This window comes from Bufo bufo, chromosome 5 (genome assembly GCF_905171765.1).
Source record: "Bufo bufo chromosome 5, aBufBuf1.1, whole genome shotgun sequence".
In the NCBI taxonomy this organism is placed as follows: Eukaryota; Metazoa; Chordata; class Amphibia; order Anura; family Bufonidae; genus Bufo; species Bufo bufo.
The window spans coordinates 552,795,310-552,820,026 of record NC_053393.1 but is presented as its reverse complement, the minus strand read 5'-3'; the positions used below and the strand labels follow the sequence as shown (position 1 = coordinate 552,820,026).

Sequence of the window (24,717 nt, the reverse complement as noted above, 5' to 3'; positions counted from 1 at the left end):
AAAAGTATGTGAACCCTTGGATTTAATAACTGGTTAAACCTCCTTTGGCAGCAATAACTTCAACCAAACGTTTCCTGTAGTTGCAGATCAGACGTGCACAACGGTCAGGAGTAATTCTTGACCATTCCTCTTTACAGAACTGTTTCAGTTCAGCAATATTCTTGGGATGTCTGGTGTGAATCGCTTTCTTGAGGTCGTGCCACAGAATTTCAATCGGGTTGAGGTCAGGTCTCTGACTGGGCCACTCCAAAAGGTGTATTTTCTTCTGTTTAAGCCATTCTGTTGTTGATTTACTTCTATGCTTTGGGTCGTTGTCCTGTTGGACCACCCATCTTCTGTTGAGATTCAGCTGGTGGACAGATGGCCTTAAGTTTTCCTGCAAAATGTCTTGATAAACTTGGGAATTCATTTTTCCTTCGATGATAGCAATCCGTCCAGGCCCTGACGCAGCAAAGCAGCCCCAAACCAGGATGCCCCCACCACCATACTTCACAGCTGGGATGAGGTTTTTGTTGTTGGTGTGCTGTGCCTCTTTTTCTCTACACATAGTGTTGTATGTTTCTTCCAAACAACTCAACTTTGGTTTCATCTGTCCACAGAATATTTTGCCAGTACTGCTGTGGAACATCCAGGTGCTCTTGTGCAAACTGTAAACGTGCAGCAATGTTTTATTTGGACACCAGTGGCTTCCTCTGTGGTATCCTTCCATGAAATCCATTCTTGTTTTGTGTTTTACATATCGTAGATTCGCTAACAGGGATGTTAGCATATGCCAGAGACTTTTGTAAGTCTTTAGCTGACACTCTAGGATTCTTCTTCACCTCATTGAGCAGTCTGCGCTGTGCTCTTGCAGTCATCTTTACAGGACAGCCACTCCTAGGGAGAGTAGCAGCAGTGCTGAACTTTCTCCATTTATAGACAATTTGTCTTACCGTGGACTGATGAACAGCAAGGCTTTTGGAGATACTTTTATAACCCTTTCCAGCTTTATGCAAGTCAACAATTCTTAATCGTAGGTCTTCTGAGAGCTCTTTTGTGCGAGGCATCATTCACATCAGGCAATGCTTCTTGTGAAAAGCAAACCCAGAACTGGTGTGTGTTTTTTATAGGGCAGGGCAGCTGTAACCAACACCTCCGATCTCATCTCATTGATTGGACTCCAGTTGGCTGACTCCTCACTCCAATTAGCTCTTGGAGATGTCATTAGTCTAGGGGTTCACATACTTTTTCCACCTGCACTGTGAATGTTTACATGGTGTGTTCAATAAAAACATGATAACATTTAATTATTTGTGTGTTATTAGTTTAAGCAGACTGTGATTGTCTATTGTTGTGACTTAGATGAAGATCAGATCACATTTTTTATGACCAATTTGTGCAGAAATCCATATCATTCCAAAGGGTTCACATACTTTTTCTTGCAACTGTAAGTCTGTTTCCTTTATTTGTGTTTACTTGCTGGCTTGATTGTAGGTGACCCTTACTCCGTCCGTATTAAGTGCAGGGAGCCGGTGGTCATGTCTGTAAGGAAATTATGTCTGTATCCACACACGTTCACATATATATATTAATTCAGCTTTATATGGTTGTATTAAATATGCAGAGTTCTTCTTTAAAGGAAATATTTTATACTCTTATGACAGCAAGGTCTAGTAACACAAGCTAAACAGGAAATGAAGTCTAGCAACACAAGCTAAAAGGAAATAGCCGTCCGAAGCTTAAAACCGCATGGCTAGAAAGAGATATGCATGCTTTAGCAAAAAAGACCACATTTATGATAGAGGTACATGAAGAGAGAATTGCCGAATGCATGGCATCATAGCTGCAGAAACATATATATACACATATATACCTTTTAAACATATATCTAACATATGCATTAAACATAGATTTTACATTAATACGGGTTATATATATAAACGTCTTGTATATTGACGTTCACCTGTGGTTTAGATAAAAAAACGTTTGCTCAGATAAATGTTGTTACAAGATGGTACAAGATAAACAAAGATAATTCCGAGAAATATTTGAACAAAGCTGAAATCAACAAAATTGTGGTTAGATATCTGAGTTCTAAGAATTATAAATGCGTCACATATGTACCTTGTTTTTTGGAAATTGTCATGACTTTTTTTTTACTTTGGTTGTATAAGCTTAGGGGAGGTATATGGTAATCTTGTGGTTTGTATCTATAAATTGTCTGCGATGTCAAGATAAAGTAACAACCATTTTAAACCTATCAACGTGTATTGGTCTTCAGTGGTTGCCCGGCCGGAGGTTCACCCACAGACAAACCAGGCGCGCTTTCAATTGGTAGCAGAGGATGGTTCACTGACTATCCAGGTGAGTAATTATTCCTGCCACTATTTATGTTGGTTGGAATGTTTCTCTCCTGGATACGGTGGATGTCTGATGTATACTGGATGGCAGGTTAGTGACAGGTTAGTTAGTGTTCATAGGACTGTGGGACAGACACGAGGCAGCACTCAGTGTTCTGCGTATCCTGATAGGAGCGGCGTCTCCTATAGGCACAGTGGTTGGCAGGGGATGTTGTTCCAGGAACATACATCATATTGATGGCAGGGAATTTTTCGAATGCAGAACTAGTCTCTTCGAACGTTGGCAGGGATTTTTCATATGGGATTAGTCTCTCATTTGACGGTTTATTGAGTTAAAGGATAACTCTGGATTTATGTGATTGAGTTAAAGGATAACTCTGGATTTATGTGAAACAAGGTACCCGGAATATATGTATAAGGAAAAGGAATACATATGGAAAAAAAGGTGAGGGAAACACATACATCTGAATGCAGATGTTGGTTTCTAACTCACTAGGATTGTCTGTGGAGTGAATTGTTTATTGAACATAACTGTACAGTTAAAACTTGGAAATTGACATGTATTACTGCAGTCTATGAAGTTCATAAATGGTGTTGCCCATATAAGATATTTTACACGTGTTATAAGAATATTGTGCTAGTGGAAAATCTGATTGTGCTGGCTTAATTGATTCTCAACATAACAATACTAACACAATTACTTTCTGCTATTTGCTGCTATTTCCACTTCATTGTTTGCTGCTTGAAAATATATGTATAGAGTTCATTGTCGATTTCATTATACATTATGGGTAACGGCGTGGGAAAGGATCTGGATGGTGAGCCAGAGACCAGACCCACACCGCTACATTTTGTATCAAGCACCTGTGGTGTTAGTGTAACTGATCCATTTTGGGTAAATATCTGTGACCGCAGTCAGCAACTGTGTATTACGCAGATCAGCGATGCAGGTCCTCGCAATGAAGCAGATTGGGAGGAGGTTAAAAAATGGTGGGGCTGCACCCAAAATATAACTATCCCGTTGGTGCCTGGGATGAAGATTATATGAAAACATGTTTTAAGAAATGGGAGAAGGCATTAAAAGAGTACAGAAAGAGATTTCCACCAACCCATCATATATACCTAAAACAGGATAGGGGGACAATGAGTAAAAGGGAAGATGTCCCATGGTCAGAAATTCTGCCCGCCTTGTCAGAAAAGCCACCGGCATATGACGTGACGGTATTAGAACCACAAAAGGCAATACTCCCAGCTGTCCCTACAGAGGACATGCTACAAGACCCTTATGATAAGGTCCCCTGTCCAAAACAAGCAACCGCACCAGAATTATTATTATTTTCTGGTGAGAATCAAAAGAGAACCGGACTGTACCCGGATTTGGGGGATAGAGATTCCCTTTTAAGTACTGCAGTTATAGTGGCAGCAGCACTTATGGAACAAGCAGATGTGACTCCACAAGTCAAACAGGCTAAGGAAAAAAGAATTGAATATAGAGAAAGCATGAACATTTATGTACATGAGTTGATTCAACTGAGGGATAAACTAAAGACAGACATAGTCTACATTAAACAACTTCCCCTTCAGGATGTCTTTCCCGTAATATATGATCACGAGGACCCAGATGATACTGACCTTCCTAGTGAGCAACAGATAGATGAATTAAAGGGCATTTTGGGAGGAGAGTGTGGCAGAACCAGAGCTGTAACTAACAAAAAAAAAACAGCTGCTGACCGAGATAGAAAAACTAAGACAGGAGTACTGGAAGGTGAAGAAGGACTAGGAAACCAGGGCTCAGGAAGAGTACGGTAGGAGGACAACAGGAATTGAAACACAGATAGAAGCGGACAGTTTAGAACATGGAATTCCCCTGGCAACCTCCAGTCCTAGAATACCTGGAGTAATCCAACCCCTAACAGATGAATTTTCCAAACTCACTCTAATACCTGAGGAAGGCGATAGGGAAGGCACACAACTGCGGCTTCCCATGATTACTGTGGGTAGCACTGAAGTCCATATCCCTCTTCCTTTAGGATTAATGAAGGAACTGAAAGATATGTGCCCCAATCCAAAAAAGGACCCTAGAGCAGCAGCTATGTTTCTGCAGAAATATACCGCAGGGAGCCATTTAACTTTGGAGGATATTCAGATAATACTCTCAGCCATAGACCCAGACACCGGCTCTCAAATCGATCCAGAAAAGATAATGAGGGCATCAGAAAAAGAAGTTAGGGAGGTAGGAGAGATGAAGATAGGAGAGAATACAGAGGGAGAGGCGCCTCTGACTACCGAGGGGGGCCCAGACAACAGGAAAGACAGCAAGAAATGACAAGAAGACAACCCCAGGGAGATCGTATTAACATACACTGGCCAGCACAGGATGGGGGGAGTAAACAACCCAATTTGCAATCAGACTTACAGAGGTGGTCTGAGCATGAACAGTACCCGTCCCCACAGGGGAACAATTACTATTAGGGGTGCCCAGAACGAGTCTCATCCTTCATTATGCATTTTGTTCCAACTGATTGGCAAGTCTTACCACAAGTAATACTGCAAATTGATGGTATTAAAGTTAATTTATTGCTTGACACCGGAGCAACGACTTCAAGTGTAAACAAAATAGACTTCATTAATGATAAATGCACCGAAGGAAGTTCTATGGGTATAAATGGGACGACAGTGATACATAAGGTGACAGCACCGCTCCCGGTTTGTACTCTTACAGGGGAACTAGTGACGCACATGTCTTTTGCAGTCCTACTAGAATGCCCCGTTTGTCTATTAGGAAGGGATTTAATGGCAGCATTACAGATATCATTAGTCTTTGACAAAAAGGGCAGACTGACAGTAACCTCAATGAAATGTGACCTGACAAACCCAAAGAGACGTGACATGAATGGGTTCTTTTTAAGCATACCAATGTCCCTGGAAAATCATCCAATCTGGGCAAAATGTAAAGACTCAGTAGGGAGGATTAACTGTGAGCCCTACCGGCCCTGTTTGAAGGAGGGGGTCATGCCAACCTTTCAAAAACAATACCCATTGAGTGAGGAAAAGTTAGAGGGTATAAAGCCACAAATTGAGAAATACTTGCAGATGGGAATTCTTAGGAAAATTGTCAGTCCCTGGAATTCCCCGATAAATCCTGTAAAAAAGGCTAATGGCACATGGAGGCTGGTACAGGATCTAAGGAAGGTAAACAAGGCAATTTTCCCACTTCCCCCCTTAGTGGCAGATCTTACAGCTGTGTTTGGGGCCATTCCTGCGGGATCCAGATACTACACTGTAGTTGACCTCAGTAATGCGTTCTTTTCCATACCAGTGGCTTGGGATGCACAAAATCTTTTTGCTTTTCAGTGGGCTGATAATGGTCAGGTGACTTGGACCCGTCTCCCACAAGGTCTTGGGGATAGCCCAGCAGCCTTTTCTATTGTATTAAAGGCTACATTGGAAGATTGGGAACCAAAGAGGGGATCCACCTTAATACAGTACACAGACAACCTTTTACTCTCCAATTCGGAGTTAGAAGCCTGCGAAATAGATTCACGGAGTTTATTAGACCACTTGGCAAGCAAAGGACACCTGGCCTCGAAGAAGAAAATCCAATATGCAAGTACCCAGGTAGAGTATCTGGGGTGCATAATAGAGGCAGGAGAGAGAAAGATCTCACCCGCTAGAGTCAAGGCAGTGACCTCCCTAAGCAGGCCGAGGGACAAAGCTACAATGCTGTCCTTTCTAGGGTCAATAGTGTATTGTAGGCAGTGGATTCCCGATTGCTCCCATTGGGATTCAATCCTAAGAAAAACTCACAGAAGCACCAAAGGTAGTGGAGTGGACAGAGGACAGAGTAGAAGCCTTTGAGAGATTGATTCGGTCCCTGACCCAAGCCCCAGCCTTGGCCCTGGCAGATTATGGAAAGCCATTCCAATTATACTGCGTGGTATCAGGAGAAACCTATGCAGCGGTTCTGACACAGACACATGGGGGAAAAAACAGGCCAGTTTCATACCTATCGAGAAAATTACCTCCTGTAGTTCTTGGAATGCCTCACTGTCTCCAAGCACTAGCAGCCGCGGCTATGTCAGTAAAGGATGCTACTAAGATAGTCCATGGAAATATAATGGAACTTTTCACCACTCATACAGTCTTGTCCCTCCTTCAAAACATGACCACACAACACATGACAGCTCAGAGACTGTCCGGATATGAGACCATATTACTCAGTACGGCAAACCTGTTGATAAAGACATGTCCAGACACCTCACCAGTGATAAGATTTTTGCATACACTTTTGAGACTTAAGCGTGAAGGTTCTGACGAACAAGTAGACCCAATACCTGAACACAGATGTGATGAAATAATCTTGTCATGCACAACACCTAGGGAAGATTTAAAGGACACACCACAGACTGACAGTATAGATGTTTTTGTGGATGGATCATGCACAAGACCAGATGACAGGACATACCAAACAGGTTACGCAGTGGTCATGCTCCCAAATCAAGTGATAGAAGCTGAACCAATTGTCACAACTTCAGCACAACAAGCTGAGTTGGTAGCGCTAACAAGAGCCTGTGAAATATTCGCAGGACACAAAGTGAATATTTATACTGATAGTAGCTATGCATTTGGAACAGTGCATGATTATGCATTAATATGGAAAAATAGGGGGTATATCTCAGCAGACGGGAAGAAGGTAGCGAATCAGAAATACATAGATCACTTGCTACATGCAATTCAATTACCAGAAGCCATAAGTGTGATAAAAGTGAAAGGACACTCTGCAAAAGGAGATTATCAAGCTATGGGAAACAACCTAGCAGACAGAGCAGCAAAAATGGCAGCCAAGAGAGACACGAGAAGGGAAAATAAGTTATTATTCATGACAGACTTTGAAAGTGAAAACTGGGAGTCAGTAGTATATCAACTTCAGAAACAGTCTACCAGTGAGGACATCAAGTACTGGAAATCTCAGGGACTGCAGACGACAGGTACAGGTATGTGGACAAAAGATCGGATATTGGGGGTTCCTACTGCATCAGCACCGCTCCTAATATCTTATCTTCATGGTCCTGGACATTTAGGAAAACAGTACATCTCAGAACATTACAAGTCACTGTTCTAACAGCTAGGGCATTGATAAATCAATGGATTTCACTGTATGGACTCCCTCGGGTAATTCATTCAGATCAAGGACCTGCTTTCCAATCTAAACTAATACAAGAACTGACAAAGATTTTGGGTTTCCAGTGGAAACTCAATATAGTCTACCATCCCCAAAGCGCTGGAGTAGTGGAAAGAATGAACAGAACCATTAAGGATAGGTTAAAAAAGGCTACTTCAGGAACGTTGAAAGATCGGCTGAAATTTCTACCCGCCATTCTCTACCAAATAAGAACGACACCAAATAAACAAACAGGGTTGTCACCTTATGAAGTGTTATTCGGTCGACCCCCTAATACCCGTGAGGAACTGAATACTGACAGTAACATTTTGCCTTGCAGGAACAGTACGTGAAACACTTGGTAGGTATACTCTCAGAAAATTATGATAAGGTTGCTGTCACCTTTCCTCCTCTTTCCACAGATCCAACTCATCCATTCTTGCCCGGAGACAAAGTTCTGGTGAAACAACTAGCTGCCCGCCACAAGACTGGTCCGATATACCAAGGTCCATTTGAGGTTCTAAGAGTGGCTCGAACGGCTGTCCTTACTGACCAGAGTCCACAGTGGATACACGCCAGCCGGCTCAAGAAGACACCAGAAGGACAAACATGAGTCCTTCGGACAAGATGCCTTCAAAGGAAATGACTTTGATCATACCCCCAAGCCTGCAAAGTAGATATGAGCGATGGCTAAGAGGCTACCCAAAACCACTTTGTCCAGAGGATCCAAAAACTATGCAGGACTTGTATGAGGAAGAATTTATGTTCAGGGAGTATACCAATGAACTAGAGACTGAGGACTTGAAAGATCAAAACTTTCCTGAACCGTTTAGTAAGCAGATGATTCAGAGAATGAAACTGTGAAACTGTCACCCTTAAAAAGGGAAGTACTCTGAGAAAGATACCGAGAATTGGTGTGTGGTATAAGGAGTGATCATATGGAATGGGAATTCCATATGATCAAAGAGGGGATTGTAAGGAAATTATGTCTGTATCCACACACGTTCACATATATATATTAATTCAGCTTTATATGGTTGTATTAAATATGCAGAGTTCTTCTTTAAAGGAAATATTTTATACTCTTATGACAGCAAGGTCTAGTAACACAAGCTAAACAGGAAATGAAGTCTAGCAACACAAGCTAAAAGGAAATAGCCGTCCGAAGCTTAAAACCGCATGGCTAGAAAGAGATATGCATGCTTTAGCAAAAAAGACCACATTTATGATAGAGGTACATGAAGAGAGAATTGCCGAATGCATGGCATCATAGCTGCAGAAACATATATATACACATATATACCTTTTAAACATATATCTAACATATGCATTAAACATAGATTTTACATTAATACGGGTTATATATATAAACGTCTTGTATATTGACGTTCACCTGTGGTTTAGATAAAAAAACGTTTGCTCAGATAAATGTTGTTACAAGATGGTACAAGATAAACAAAGATAATTCCGAGAAATATTTGAACAAAGCTGAAATCAACAAAATTGTGGTTAGATATCTGAGTTCTAAGAATTATAAATGCGTCACATATGTACCTTGTTTTTTGGAAATTGTCATGACTTTTTTTTTACTTTGGTTGTATAAGCTTAGGGGAGGTATATGGTAATCTTGTGGTTTGTATCTATAAATTGTCTGCGATGTCAAGATAAAGTAACAACCATTTTAAACCTATCAACGTGTATTGGTCTTCAGTGGTTGCCCGGCCGGAGGTTCACCCACAGACAAACCAGGCGCGCTTTCAATGTCCCCTCACTATTATAGGGTTTTCAGGTGTCAGATTGTATAAGGTACATGGACATGCAATCCTCTACCATAAAAACCTTTGCATGGGCATAGCAGTCAGGGAAAGCTCTAGGAGTTTTATAGGGCTCACCCATATGCTCCTTAGTTTGGGATCAAGCCAGTCAGCTGTTTATTTATAAGTTCCAGCTTTCTGCAACACCATCCGTGACATTATAAACCGCCATAACCGTCTTAAGCATGGATCTGGTTTCAGCCTTGATTGACCGCATGCAAGGTCTTTCACTGGAGGTAGCAGATCTCCGTAAAGCTGTGTCTCAGTTTCAGGTGACCGGTTCTGCTTGCGTTCATGGAGTTTGTCCCGAGCCTAAGATCTCGCTTCCGGATACGTTCTCCGGGGGTAGTGAGAATTTTGTTCGCTTTAGAGAGGCTTGCAAACTCCATTTTCACCTACTTCTCCATTCCTCTGGTTATGAGGAGCAGAGGGTGGGGATCATCATCTCGCTGCTCAGGGATAACGCTCAGTCTTGGGCCTTACCGCTGCCGGTCGGGGCATGGCCCCTCCGATCGGAGGATGAATTTTTTGTAGCCCTCGGGCAGATATATGATGACACGGATCGTATTGCTCTGGCTGAATCTAAACTGCGTCTTTTATGCCAGGGTAAACAGTCCGCAGAGATATATTGTTCAGAATTTCGGAAATGGGCAGCTGATACTGGTTGGAATGATGCTGCACTCCAAAGTCAATTTTGCCATGGTCTTTCGGAAAGATTGAAAGATGCATTTGCTTTTCATGAGAGACCAGCCTCGTTAGAATTTGCCATGTCTCTAGCTGTTCGTATTGACAGGCGTCTTAGAGAGAGAGAGGAGACTACTCCTTCCTGTTATATTCAGTCCAAGGACAGTGGGGCTATCTCATTCAGTGCGCAGGGGTTTCAGTCTCTCTCAATCCCCTCTAAGGAGGATGCCATGCAGCTGGGTTTGCTTGCCTCTGATAGTAGAGGATTCAGCTCTCAGAAGAGGGTTTGTTTCTGTTGTGGGGGTATAAATCATTTGGCTAATGTTTGCCCCTCTAGGAGATTCATGGAGTTTTCTGAGGGTAATAAAACAAAAACAACAAAACCCTCTAAAAACTTTCCATTTGCTACTATTGGCAAGGTTGATGCGGAAATTGAAGGTTTGCCATTTACTTGTAGTTCCCGTTTTCTCCTACCTGCCAGGGTGGCGCTAGACAGCAAGAACATTGTTTGTGAGATTTTTGTAGATAGTGGAGCAGCTGTCAATCTTATTGATAATCAATTTGCAATAACGCATGGTTTCCAGGTATGCACTTTGGAAAAGGATATACCTGTTTTTGCTATCGATTCCGCTCCACTTTCTCAAAAATCGTAAAAGGGCATAGTTCACAATATCCGTTTGACTGTGGGAGATGCTCATGTTGAGGATATGTCATGTTTCCTCCTAAGCGGGTTGCCTACTCCTCTAGTGTTGGGGCTACCCTGGCTCACTAAACATAACCCCACCATTGATTGGCAAGCAAGGCAAATAAATGGTTGGAGTGAGTTTTGCAGAGAGAATTGCCTCACGGCGTCTCTTTCAGAGGTTTCTACCAAGACTGTGCCATCTTTTCTCTCTGAATTTTCAGATGTGTTTTCCGAGAGTGGTGTCCAGGAGTTGCCCCTGCATCGGGAGTACGACTGCCCTATTAATCTCATCCCAGGCGCCAAACTGCCAAAATCACATTTATACAATCTCTCCCAACCTGAAAGAGTCGCTATGCGTACTTATATCTCTGAGAGCCTGAGAAAGGGACACATCCGACCCTCGAAGTCACCTGTTGCCGCTGTTTTTTTTTTTTGTTAAGAAAAAAGATGGTTCTTTAAGACCTTGTCTGGATTTCAGGGAGCTGAACCGTATCACGATTCCTGACCCATATCCGCTTCCTCTGATCTTGGACCTGTTTAACCAGATTGTTGGGGCTAAGGTTTTTTCTAAGTTGGATTTAAGAGGGGCATACAACCTAGTCAGGGTCAGGGAAGGGGACGAATGGAAGATGGTCTTCAATACCCCTGAGGGTCATTTCGAGAATTTGGTTATGCCCTTTGGTTTGATGAATGCTCCAGCCGTCTTCCAACATTTTGTGAACAGCATTTTTCATCATTTAATGGGGAAATTTGTACTGGTCTATCTGGATGACATTTTGATATTTTTCTCCTAATTTCAAGACTCATCGAGACCACCTACGTCAGGTCTTGCTGATTCTGCGGGATAATAAATTGTACGTTAAACTGGAAAAATGTGTGTTTGCGGCTCCGGAGATTCCGCTTCTGGTTTTCGCATGGACCCTGAGAAGGTCCGCGCTCCGATTGGGAGCTTCCTGAGAATCAGAAGGCGCTGATGCGGTTTTGCCAATTATTACAGAAAGTTCATTTTGAATTATTCCTCTGTTGTTAAGCCACTTTACTGATATGACTAAAAAGGGGGTAGATTTTTCTTTGTGGTCGGTAAATGCGCTTAAAGCCTTTTCTAGTATCAAAGAGAGTTTTGCTTCCACTCCGATTTTGGTACAACCTGATGTCTCTCTACCTTTTATTGTTGAGGTGGACGCTTCTGAGGTGGGTGTGGGTACGGTCTTATCTCAGGGTCCCTCTCCTGCCATATGGTGACCGTGTGCCTTTTTCTCAAGGAAACTCTCCTCTGCAGAGAGAAATTATGATGTGGGAGTTGTTGGCCATCAAATTAGCTTTTGAGGAATGGCGCCATTGGTTAGAGGGAGCCAGACACCCTATTACCGTGTTTACAGACCATAAGAATCTGGCCTACTTGGAATCGGCCAAGCGTCTGAACCCGAGAAAGGCCAGATGGTCTTTGTTCTTTTCTAGATTTAATTTTGTTGTTACGTTCCGCCCTGGGGTTAAAAATGTGAAGGCGGATGCCGTGTCACGTTGTTTTCCGGGAGGGGGGAACTTTGAAGACCCGGGTCCCATTTTGGCTGAAAGGATGGTAGTCTCTGCTCTTTATCCTGATTTGGAGGCAGAGGTTCAGGCAGCCCAGGCAGAGGCTCCTGATCTTTGTCCCCCTGGGAGGTTGTTTGTGCCTCTCGCTTTAAGACACAAGGTTTTTAAAGGGGCACCACGATACTGTCCTTGCTGGGCACCCGGGGAGCAGAGCCACAGTGGATCTCATTGCTCGGAGATTCTGGTGGCCGGCTCTTCGTAAGATGGTTGAGGGTTTTGTGGCAGCCTGCGAGACCTGCGCTCGTGCCAAGGTCCCTCATTCACGGCCATCGGGTTCTCTCTTCCTGTTACCCATTCTTTCCCGTCCTTGGACGCATCTGTCCATGAACTTAATTACGGACCTGCCTCGTTCCTCGGGGAAGACTGTGATTCTGGTAGTAGTGGACCGTTTTAGCAAAATGGCGCATTTCATTCCCTTTCCTGGGTTACCCAATGCTAAGACGCTGGCGCAAGCGTTTGTTGATCACATTGTTAAATTGCATGGCATTCTTTCAGACATCGTTTCTGATAGGGGCACGCAATTTGTTTCCAGATTCTGGAAGGCCTTCTGTTCTCGCTTGGGGGTTCGGTTGTCGTTCTTTTCTGCTTTTCACACGTAGTCGAATGGTCAGACCGAACGCGTCAATCAAAATCTGGAGACATATCTGCGCTGTTTTGTGGCGGAGAATCAGGAGGATTGGTGTTCTTTTTTGTCCCTTGCTGAGTTTGCTTTAAATAACCGTCGCCAGGAGTACTCTGATAAGTCACCATTTTTTGGTGCATATGGGTTTCATCCGCAGTTTGGGACATTCTCTGGAGGGGGTCTTCTGGTTTACCTGATGAGCAGAGATTTTCCTCGTCTTTGTCATTTATTTGGCAAAAGATTCAGGGTAATCTGAAGAGGATGAGTGAGAGATATAAGCGTGTGGCGGATAAGAGATGTGTGCCTGGTCCGGACCTGAATGTGGGGGATCTGGTGTGGTTCTCTACAAAGAATATAAAACTGAAGGTTCCCTCCTGGAAGTTGGGTCCTAGGTTTATTGGGCCTTACAAGATCTTGTCCGTCATCAATCCCATTGCCTTCCGTCTTGATCTTCCTCAGACTTGGAAGATCCATAATGTTTTTCACAGGTCCCTAATAAAACCTTATGTCCAACCCACTGTACCCTCCTCTTTGCCTCCTCCTCCGATTGTTGTTGATGGTAATCTTGAATTTCAGGTCTCTAGGATTGTGGATTCTCGCATTATCCGCGGTTCTCTCCAGTACCTCGTTCATTGGGAGGGTTATGGTCCTGAGGAGAGGATGTGGGTCCTAGTGGCGGACATTAAGGCCACTCGTCTTATCAGGGCTTTCCATAGGTCTCAACCTGGGAAGGTGGGCTCTGAGTGTCCGGAGTCCACCCGTAGAGGGAGGGGTACTGTCACCGCCAGCTCTGTGAGAAGGTCTGTTAGACGTTCTTTGCTTGTCTCCCTTTATATTCCCTCCCATACTGCCTCACTTTGCGGTTTATACTTATTCCTGGATGAGTTGTTCACTACTGGATGCTCCTTCTCCTGATTCCTCAGATAAGTCTGTTTCCTTTATTTGTGTTTACTTGCTGGCTTGATTGTAGGTGACCCTGACTCCGTCCGTATTAAGTGCAGGGAGCCGGTGGTCGTGTCCCCTCACTATTATAGGGTTTTCAGGTGTCAGATTGTATAAGGTACATGGACATGCAATCCTCTACCATAAAGATCTTTGCATGGGCATAGCAGTCAGGGAGAGCTCTAGGGGTTTTATAGGGCTCACCCATATGCTATACTGTAGTTGCCCCATTCCAGTTATTACTTTAGTTGCCCTCCACTGGACCCTCTTCAGCTCTGCTATGTCTGCCTTGTTTACAGGAGCCCAGTGTAACGGTCGCGTACACACACACACAGGGGGAAGGGAAGTGACCACTGAGCTCCACCCTTACCCCTGGCCCTGCCTACTTGCCTCGCGAGTCCTAATGACAGGGGACAACTGGACGGCAATCCCTAGCTTGGACTAAGTGCAGGTAAGACAGACAGACAAACAACAGAATGTGAACGGCCCGAGTCAATACCAGGAAAGCTACAAAGTACAAATGGAGCAAGCAGAGAATTGTCAGGAGAAGCCGGGGTCATAAATACCAGGAGAGTCGTGTAGTACCATAGTACCAAAGGAGTCAGCAGAGGATTGTCAGGAGGAGGCCGGGGTCAGAATACCAGGAGAGCAGCAAAGTACACAAGGAGCAGGCAGAGGATCGTCAGGAATTCAGCAGGAGGAAAGTACGCCAGGAAAGAAAAAAACACAGGTGGAACCTAAATTAACAGGCAACCTGTGGCCAGCAGGCTGCCTGTATTTATAGTGGGGAGTGAGGTTCATGTGATGTGGCCAGCATCCCCAAGATCTCTCTTCAGGTCCATACCCCTTCCAGTGAATCAGGTACTGCAAGGAATTACGCACCTTCGTGACATCCACTATTTTAGACACCACATACTCGACAGCATCATTAACAAGAACCGGTGGAGGCGAGACTTTCGATGGTACTACCGGTTCAAAATATTTTTTAAGTAGAGATTTATGGAACACATTATGAATGTGGAATGACTCGGGCAGCTCCAACCTAAATGATACCGGGTTAATCACCTCCGTGATCTTATATGGTACAATAAAACGAGGAGCAAACTTTTTAGAATCTACCTTAAGAGAGAGATTCTTGGAAGACAACCATACCTTATCCCCAACCTGAAAATTCACCCCCCTTGAACGTCTCCTATCGGCCTTGAGTTTCTGAGAACGTTGAGCCTTTTCTAAGTTCGATTGAACCCGGGCCCAAACTGTGCACAGTTCAGAGGAGAGCCTATCCGCTTCAGGGTTAGAGGAGGAGACGGATGACCCAGAATGAAAACGGGGATGGAAACCATGGTTACAAAAGAAAGGTGAAACCCCAGCAGAAAAATTGACACGGTTATTCAAAGCAAATTCAGCCAATGGAAGAAATTTCACCCATAATTGCTGGTCATCAGCAACATACAACCTCAAGAATTGTTCCACAGACTGATTAAGGCGTTCAGTCTGCCCATTACTCTCAGGGTGGTAGGCAGAGGAAAAAGACAATGAAATTTTACATTTTTGACAGAAGGCCCTCCAGAATTTGGACACAAACTGCACACCCCTGTCAGAAACAATATTTTCCGGAATACCATGCAATCGAACAATTTCTTTCACAAAAATAGACGACAGGGTTTTGGCATTCGGGAGTTTAGACAGGGGAATGAAATGGACCATCTTGCTAAACTGTCACAGCCAGACAGCTGAGAAGCGCTCACAGGAGCTTCTCAGATCCTCCTCCTTGAATTTCTTTGTTTTGGTTTAGTTTCTCATCTCGTTAGTCTATCTCAGCTGTCATGCAGTGGGACTGATTGCTACCCTTTAAGTTCCTTCCCATAATGCAGTAGTGTGCGGCTGATACAACTTCCTGGAGTGTGTGTGCATGCTGTTCCCAGATCCCAGTTCTCAGTTCCCTGTCGTCAGTCGTCTGCAAGATAAGTGCTGTTTATGTATTTATGATTTTGTCTTTTCTGGATCCAGGTGACCCTGACTCCCTCCGTGTCAGTGTAGGGAGCCGGTGGTCGTGTCCCTTCACTATTGTAGGGTCTTCAGGTAATAGATAGCCGAGGAACGTGGATATGCGGCCATCCACCTTTGGGGTGTTCGCATAGGCTGAGCAGTGAGGGAGAGCGGCAGGTCTATTGCAGGGGTCTCCCTTTGTTCCTTAGTTGTGGATCCAGAGAGACATTGTTTATATGGTATTGTCTTGTTTCCTGTACACCATCCGTGACATTATCAGCCGCCAAAACCGTCTCAAGCATGGATCCGGTTTCACTTTTGGCTGAGCGCTTCCAGGGTCTTTCATTGGAGGTAGCTGATCTCCGTAAGACTTTTTCTCAGTTTCAAGTGACCGGTTCAGCTTGCGTTCATGGAGTTTGTGCTGAGCCTAAGATCTCGCTCCCGGATACGTTCTCCGGGGGTAGTGAGAATTTTGTGCGTTTTAGAGAGGCTTGCAAACTCCATTTTCGCCTTCTTCCCCATTCTTCTGGTGATGAAGAACGGAGGGTGGGGATCATTATATCGCCGCTCAGGGGTAACGCTCAGTCCTGGGCCTTTTCGCTGCCGGAGGGGGCACGGCCCCTTCGTTCAGTGGATGAATTCTTTTTAGCCCTGGGTCAGATATATGATGATCCGGATCGTATTGCTCTGGCTGAGTCTAGACTACGTCTGTTATGCCAGGGTAAACAATCCGCAGAGATATACTGTTCAGAATTTCGGAGATGGGCAGCAGATACGGGTTGGAATGATGCTGCACTCCGAAGTCAATTTTGCTATGGTCTTTCAGAGGGATTGAAAGATGCATTTGCCTTTCATGAAAGACCTACCTCCTTGGATTCTGCTATGTCTCAGGCTGTTCGTATTGACAGGCGTCTTAGAGAGAGAGGAGACATCTCTCCTTCCTGTCATACTCAGTCCCGGGACAGTGCAGCGGGCTCATTCTGTGCACAGGGGTCTCAGTCGCTGTCAGCCCCTTCTGAGCAGGAGTCCATGCAGCTGGGGTTGATTGCCTCTGACAATAGAAGATTCAGCCCGCAGGGGAGGGTTTGTTTTTGTTGTGGAGGTATAAATCATCTGGCAAATGTTTGTCCCTCTAGGAGATTCAGGCAGTTTTCTGGGAGTAATAAAGAGACAAAAAGGAAAAAATCTTTTAAAAATGTTCCGTCTGTTACTATTGGCAGGGTTGAGGCGGAAATTGAGGGTTTTCCGTTTGCTTGTAGTTCCCGTTTTGTCCTGCCTGCTAGGGTGGCGCTAGAGAGCAAGAGCATTTTTTGTGAGATTTTTGTGGATAGTGGAGCAGCTGTCAATCTCATTGATAATCAATTTGCAATAACTCATGGTTTCCAGGTATGCACTTTGGGAAAGGATATTCCTGTTTTTGCTATTGATTCAGCTCCACTTTCTCAGAAATCATTAAAAGGCATAGTTCACAATATCCGTTTAATTGTGAGTGATGCTCATGTTGAGGATGTGTCATGTTTCGTCCTTAGCGGTATGCCTACTCCTCTAGTGTTGGGGCTACCCTGGCTCACTAAACATAACCCCCCCATTGATTGGCAAGCGAGGCAAATAAATGGTTGGAGTAACTTTTGCAGAGAGAATTGCCTCATAACATCTGTTTCTGAGGTTTCTACTAAGACTGTACCACCTTTCCTCTCTGAATTTTTGGATGTCTTCTCTGAGAGTAGAGTTCAGGGTTTACCTCTGCACAGGGAGTATGATTGCCCTATTAATCTCATCCCAGGCGCCAAGCTGCCTAAATCTCGTTTGTACAATCTCTCCCAACCTGAGAGGGTCGCTATGCGGGCTTATATCTCTGAGAGTCTGAGAAAAGGACACATACGACCCTCGAAGTCACCTTTTGCCGCTGGTTTTTTCTTTGTTAAGAAAAAAGATGGTTAAGACCTTGTCTGGATTTCAGGGAGCTGAACAGTATCACTATTCGTGATCCTTATCCGCTTCCTCTGATCCCGGACCTGTTTAACCAGGTTGTTGGGGCTAAAGTCTTTTCCAAATTAGACCTAAGAGGGGCATACAACCTGGTTAGGGTCAGAGAAGGAGACGAATGGAAGACGGCTTTCAATACCCCTGAGGGCCATTTTGAGAATTTGGTTATGCCTTTTGGTTTGATGAATGCCCCAGCCGTTTTTCAGCATTTCGTCAACAGCATTTTTTATCATTTAATGGGAAAATTTGTATTAGTGTATTTGGATGACATTTTGTTTTTTTCTCCTGATTTCAAGACTCATAAGGAACACTTACGTCAGGTCTTGCTCATCCTGCGGGAGAATAAATTATACGCGAAACTGGAAAAATGTGTGTTTGCGTTTCCAGAAATCCAATTTCTGGGGTTTCTTGTCTCCGCTTCTGGTTTTCGCATGGACCCCGAGAAGATCCGCGCTGTGCTTGAGTGGGAGCTTCCTGAGAATCAGAAGGCGCTGATGCGTTTTTTGGGCTTTGCCAATTATTACAGGAAATTTATTTTGAATTATTCCTCTGTTGTTAAACCACTCACTGATATGACCAGAAAGGGGGTAGATTTTTCTTCCTGGTCGGTAGAGGCGCGTAAGGCCTTTTCTAATATCAAGGAGAGTTTTGCTTCCGCTCCCATCCTAGTACAACCTGATATTTCGTTACCCTTCATAGTTGAGGTTGATGCTTCTGAGGTAGGGGTGGGTGCGGTCTTGTCTCAGGGTTCCTCTCCTGCCAAATGGCAACCGTGTGCCTTTTTCTCAAAGAAACTCTCCTCCGCTGAGAGAAATTATGATGTGGGAGATAGGGAATTGTTGGCCATCAAGTTGGCTTTTGAGGAATGGCGTCATTGGCTAGAGGGAGCCAGACACCCTATTACCGTGTTTACTGACCATAAAAATCTGGCCTACTTGGAGTCAGCCAAGCGTCTGAACCCGAGACAGGCCAGATGGTCTTTGTTCTTTTCAAGGTTTAATTTTGTTGTTACGTTCCGCCCTGGCGTTAAGAATGTGAAGGCAGATGCCCTGTCACGTTGTTTTCCGGGAGGTGGGAATTTTGAAGACCCGGGTCCCATTTTGGCTGAAGGTGTGGTGGTCTCTGCTCTTTTTCCTGAATTGGAGGCAGAGGTGCAGGCAGCCCAGTCAGAAGCTCCTGATCTTTGTCCTCCTGGGAGGTTGTTTGTGCCTCTCGCTTTGAGACACAAGATTTTTAAAGAACACCACGACACGGTCCTTGCTGGGCACCCGGGGGCAAGAGCCACACTGGATCTCATCGCTCGGAGATTCTGGTGGCCTGCGCTTCGTAAGTCGGTTGAGGGTTTTGTGGCAGCTTGCGAGACTTGCGCTCGTGCCAAGGTCCTTCATTCACGGCCATCAGGTCCTCTCCTTCCTTTGCCCATTCCTTCCTGTCCTTGGACACATCTGTCCATGGACTTCATAACGGACTTGCCTCGTTCCTCGGGGAAGTCTGTGATTCTGGTGGTGGTGGACCGTTTTAGCAAAATGGTGCATTTTATCCCTTTTCCTGGTTTGCCCAATGCTAAGACGCTGGCGCAGGCATTTATTGACCACATTGTCAAATTGCATGGGATTCCTTCAGACATAGTCTCTGATAGGGGCACGCAGTTTGTTTCCAGATTCTGGAAGGCTTTCTGTTCTCGCATGGAGGTTCGGTTGTCATTCTCTTCTGCTTTCCATCCGCAGTCGAATGGCCAGACAGAGCGCGTCAATCAGAATCTGGAGACATATCTGCGCTGTTTTGTGGCGGAGAATCAGGAGGATTGGTGTTCTTTTTTTGTCCCTTGCTGAGTTTGCTTTAAATAACCGTCGTCAGGAGTCCTCTGATAAGTCACCATTTTTTGGTGCATATGGGTTCCATCCGCAGTTTGGGACTTTCTCGGGAGAGGGCTCTTCTGGTTTGCCTGATGAGGACAGATTCTCCTCGTCTTTGTCATCTATTTGGCAAAAGATTCAGGATAATCTAAAGAGCATGAGTGAGAGATATAAGCGTGTGGCGGATAAGAGACGTGTGCCTGGTCCGGACCTGAATGTTGGTGATCTGGTGTGGTTGTCTACCAAGAATATCAAATTGAAGGTTCCCTCCTGGAAGTTGGGTCCTAGGTTTATTGGGCCTTACAAGATCCTGTCTGTCATCAATCCTGTTGCCTACCGTCTTGATCTTCCTCAGACTTGGAAGATCCATAATGTTTTTCATAAGTCCTTATTGAAACCTTATGTTCAACCTATTGTACCCTCGCCTTTGCCTCCTCCTCCGATTATGGTTGATGGAAATCTTGAATTTCAGGTCTCTAGGATTGTGGATTCTCGTCTTGTCCGCGGTTCCCTCCAGTACCTCGTTCATTGGGAGGGTTATGGTCCTGAGGAGAGGATGTGGGTCCCAGTGACGGACATTAAGGCCTCTCGTCTCATCAGGGCTTTCCATAGGTCCCATCCTGAGAAGGTGGGCTCTGAGTGTCCGGAGTCCACTCCTAGAGGGAGGGGTACTGTCACAGCCAGACAGCTGAGAAGCGCTCACAGGAGCTTCTCAGATCCTCCTCCTTGAATTTCTTTGTTTTGGTTTAGTTTCTCATCTCGTTAGTCTATCTCAGCTGTCATGCAGTGGGACTGATTGCTACCCTTTAAGTTCCTCCCCATAATGCAGTAGTGTGCGGCTGATACAACTTCCTGGAGTGTGTGTGCATGCTGTTCCCAGATCCCAGTTCTCAGTTCCCTGTCGTCAGTCGTCAGTCGTCTGCAAGATAAGTGCTGTTTATTTATTTATGATTTTGTCTTTTCTGGATCCAGGTGACCCTGACTCCCTCCGTGTCAGTGTAGGGAGCCGGTGGTCGTGTCCCTTCACTATTGTAGGGTCTTCAGGTAATAGATAGCCGAGGAACGTGGATATGCGGCCATCCACCTTTGGGGTGTTCGCATAGGCTGAGCAGTGAGGGAGAGCGGCAGGTCTATTGCAGGGGTCTCCCTTTGTTCCTTAGTTGTGGATCCAGAGAGACATTGTTTATATGGTATTGTCTTGTTTCCTGTACACCATCCGTGACATAAACCTATAGACCACTACCCAAACTACAGTCTTACCCTCCGCCGGCGGTAGGTCAGTTATAAAGTCCATCGAGATATGGGACCAGGGTCTACTGGGAATGGGTAGGGGTCGTAGGTTACCAGCAGGGCGAGTCCTAGGTTTCTTGAACCTGGCACAAACCTCACAGGCTGACACATAGGACTTGACATCCCTAGTTAGAGTGGGCCACCAATAAGATCTAGAAACCAGATCCTTAGTGCCCTCAACACCCGGATGTCCACAAAAGGCAGATTCGTGACACTCACCCAACAGCTGGAGACGAAATTGTACGGGAACAAACAACTTATCTGTTGGGGTGGATACCAGTGCCAGATGTTGTTCAGACCTAATGCGAGCCGAGATATCCTGGGTAAGAGCTGCTATGAAGATTTTTGCTGGTAGGATGGATTCAGGTGGTACCTCAGTAGGTTGAAAAGCATGGAAGCTCCGAGATAATGCATCCGCCTTTACATTTTTACTTCCCGGCCTGAACGTAATGGAAAAATCAAAACGAGTAAAAAACAGAGCCCATCTGGCTTGACGGGGATTCAACTTCTTAGCAGACTCGAGAAACGTAAGGTTTTTATGGTCAGTGACAACAGTTACACAATGCCTTGCCCCCTCCAGAAAATGCCTCCACTCCTCAAATGCCCATTTAAAGGCCAGCAGCTCCCTATTCCCTATGTCGTAGTTTCTCTCTGTGGGAGAGAATTTCCTGGAGAAGAAGGCACATGGTCTCAGGTTAGTGAGGGTAGCAGGACCTTGGGAAAGGACTGCTCCTGCGCCGTCCTCGGACGCATCCACCTCCACAATAAAAGGTTTCTCCTGATCAGGCTGGATCAGAATGGGAGCGCTACTGAATGCCTTTTTTAATTTTTCAAATGAAGAAATGGCCTCAGTAGACCAATTCTTCAAATCTGCCTCTTTCCTAGTAAGGTCGGTTTAGCAATTACGGAAAAATTAATAATATATTTACGATAGTAATTGGCGAAACCTAGGAACCATTGTAAGGCCTTTAAGGATGAAGGTCTTACCCATTCATTAATTGCTAGTACCTTACCAGGATCCATCTTGAAGGCGTGAGGAGTCAGAACATGCCCTAGAAACAGAATCTCCTGTACACCAAAGACACATTTCTCTTGCTTAGCGGATAGCTGATTCTCCCTCAACACCTCTAATACTTGTCTAACATGAGACACATGGGATTCAAAGTCAGGAGAGAATATCAAAATGTCGTCAAGATAGACAATAACAAATTTACCTAAGAACTCCCTAAGGCTACTTTCACACCTGCGTTCAGGTGTCCGCTCGTGAGCTCCGTTTGAAGGGGCTCACAAGCGGCGCTGAACGCAGCCGTCCGGCCCTAATGCATTCTCAGTGGAGGTGGATCCACTGAGAATGCATCCGCCTGCCAGCGTTCAGCCTCCGCTCAGTGAGCGGACACCTGAGCGCTGCTTGCAGCGTTCGGGTGTCCGCCTGGCCGTGCGGAGGCGAGCGGATCCGTCCAGACTTATAATGGAAGTCAATGGGGACGGATCCGCTTGAAGATGACACCATATGGCTCAATCTTCAAGCGGATCCGTCCCCCATTGACTTTCAATGTAAAGTCTGAACGGATCCGCTCAGGCTACTTTCACACTTAGAAATTTTTCTAAGTTATAATGCAGACGGATCCGTTCTGAACGGATGCAAACGTCTGCATTATAGGAGCGGATCCGTCTGATGAAACATCAGACGGACCCGCTCCGAACGATAGTGTGGAAGTAGCCTAAGAATGTCATTCATGAAGTTTTGGAACACAGCTGGGGCATTGCTGAGTCCAAAACGCATCACCTGATATTCAAAGTGTCCTACCGGAGTATTGAACGCCGTCTTCCATTCGTCTCCCTCCTTGATTCGGATTAGATTGTATGCCCCTTTCAGGTCAATTTTGGAAAACCAGGTTGCCCCCAGAACCTGGTTAAATAAATCCGGAATCAATGGGAGGGAGTATCTATTCTGTGGATTATACAATTAACACAAACCTTTTGCTCCACCTTGATGATTGTTATATGAACTCTTAAGGACACTGAATTAGTATGAACTTTGGAAACTTATTATAGCGGTTCAGCATAGCGATCCCCAGGAGGCTATATGTGTTTTTAGAGCATTTTATGTATTTTATTTGTAATTTTATACAACTTGTTGTAAGTGTGAGATAAATGATACTTTCAGACATCAATTTCTGTCCTTGTCTATTTGATGCCCGGTATTGAGTGACGCCCAACCTTGTTTTAAATTGTTCACTTTACCAGCAACAGGGAGTGCTGTGCGGCAGTGATTGAGCCACCAAACCTTGATACTGAGTATCTATTCTGGCCTTGCGTTCGGGCTTAGAAAGATTATAAATTCGCCCCTTAGGAAACTTGGCCCCCTCTACTAGCTCTATGGTACAATCATAAGGTCTATGGGGGGGTATAACCTCCGGGGTTGGTGACGAGAATACATCAGAATATTCCCTAACAGTGGGTAAGGTAACAGACTTTACTGAGACCCCAGCCTGTACCACGGACAAGCACGAGTCACACTTAGGCCCCCATCTCACCAACTCCCCATTGGACCAATCTATAGTGGGGCTATGTAGTCAGAGCCAAGGCAACCCTAGTACCACCTCAGCCGGTAGGTTCTCCAGGACTAAAAGGGAACATCTCTCTGAGTGGCACACACCCACGGTTAGAGAAATCTCAGAGGTACTTGAGCTCACCGTACCACCAATAAGAGGAGTAGCATCAATAGCCATGACATGGATAGGAGTTGGTAAGGCAAACATAGGAATACCCAATCTTACAGCATACTCAGAGTCAATAAAGCTAGCCGCTGAGCCAGAATCAATAAAGGCCTTACCCGGCCATTTATCTACTCCCAGAGAAATCGTAATGGGTACCAAAATCTTACATTTAGAAAATTCAGGGTGTACCTGGTCTTTAGGTTGCCTTGCCTTAAGAGCCTTGACAGAGAGGACCTTCTTGGGACACTAGTTGATCCAATGGTCAGGATCTCCACAGTAAAAGCATTCTCCACGTCTGTGGCGAAGATTCCCTCGGGTCATGCCAACCTGCATGGGTTCCTCGGTGGAGACCTCAGCATTGTCTCTGGGATAGGCCTCTGGCTGGACCACCATCTGGGAAGAGAACTGTTGTTCCTGTCGTCTCTCTCTAACCCGTCGGTCAAGTCGGACAACAAGGGTCATCATCTCCTCTAAGGTCTCTGGAAGTTGATAACTGACCAGAAGATCCTTTAAATTATCAGACAGACCTGACCTAAACTGACTCTTCAGGGCTGGTTCGTTCCATCCTGAGGGGACACACCACCTTCTGAATTGGGTGCAATAATCCTCCGCAGGTAGATTGCCCTGAACCAGTGCCTTTAGAGCCGTCTCGGCTACTAGAGCCCTGTCTGGTTCATCATAGAGGGTACCTAGGGCCTGAAAGAACCCCTCCACAGAAGTTAAACAACTGGCGCCAGCAGGTAAAGAGAACGCCCAGTCCTGGGGATCACCCTGTAGTCGGGAAATGATAATGCCCACGCGTTGACTCTCGGGGCCAGAGGACACAGGGCGCAAACGGAAGTAAAGTTTGCAATTCTCCTTAAAAGAGAGAAACTTCTTCCGGTCTCCAGAAAAGGGTTCTGGGAGCTTAATCTGGGGCTCAAAATGCGGACTGCAGGCCTGAGGAGTGAAAGAACCTTGCCCTAACTCAAAAGAACTGAGTTTTTCCCCTAACTCCTGCACCATCTGCGTCAGAATAGAGACATGGTCAGTCAGG

The 24,717-nt window shown here is 45.1% G+C and overlaps 1 long non-coding RNA gene across 1 annotated transcript; it reads left to right on the top strand.

The window, feature by feature from the left end:
• The first annotated feature begins 2,639 nt into the window (after positions 1-2,639).
• LOC121000829 lies at positions 2,640-16,000 on the top strand. The gene is made up of 3 exons (XR_005778911.1): positions 2,640-2,784; positions 14,541-14,544; positions 15,988-16,000. It is a non-coding gene; the product is annotated as an uncharacterized LOC121000829 (long non-coding RNA).
• The last annotated feature ends 8,717 nt before the right edge of the window (positions 16,001-24,717 follow it).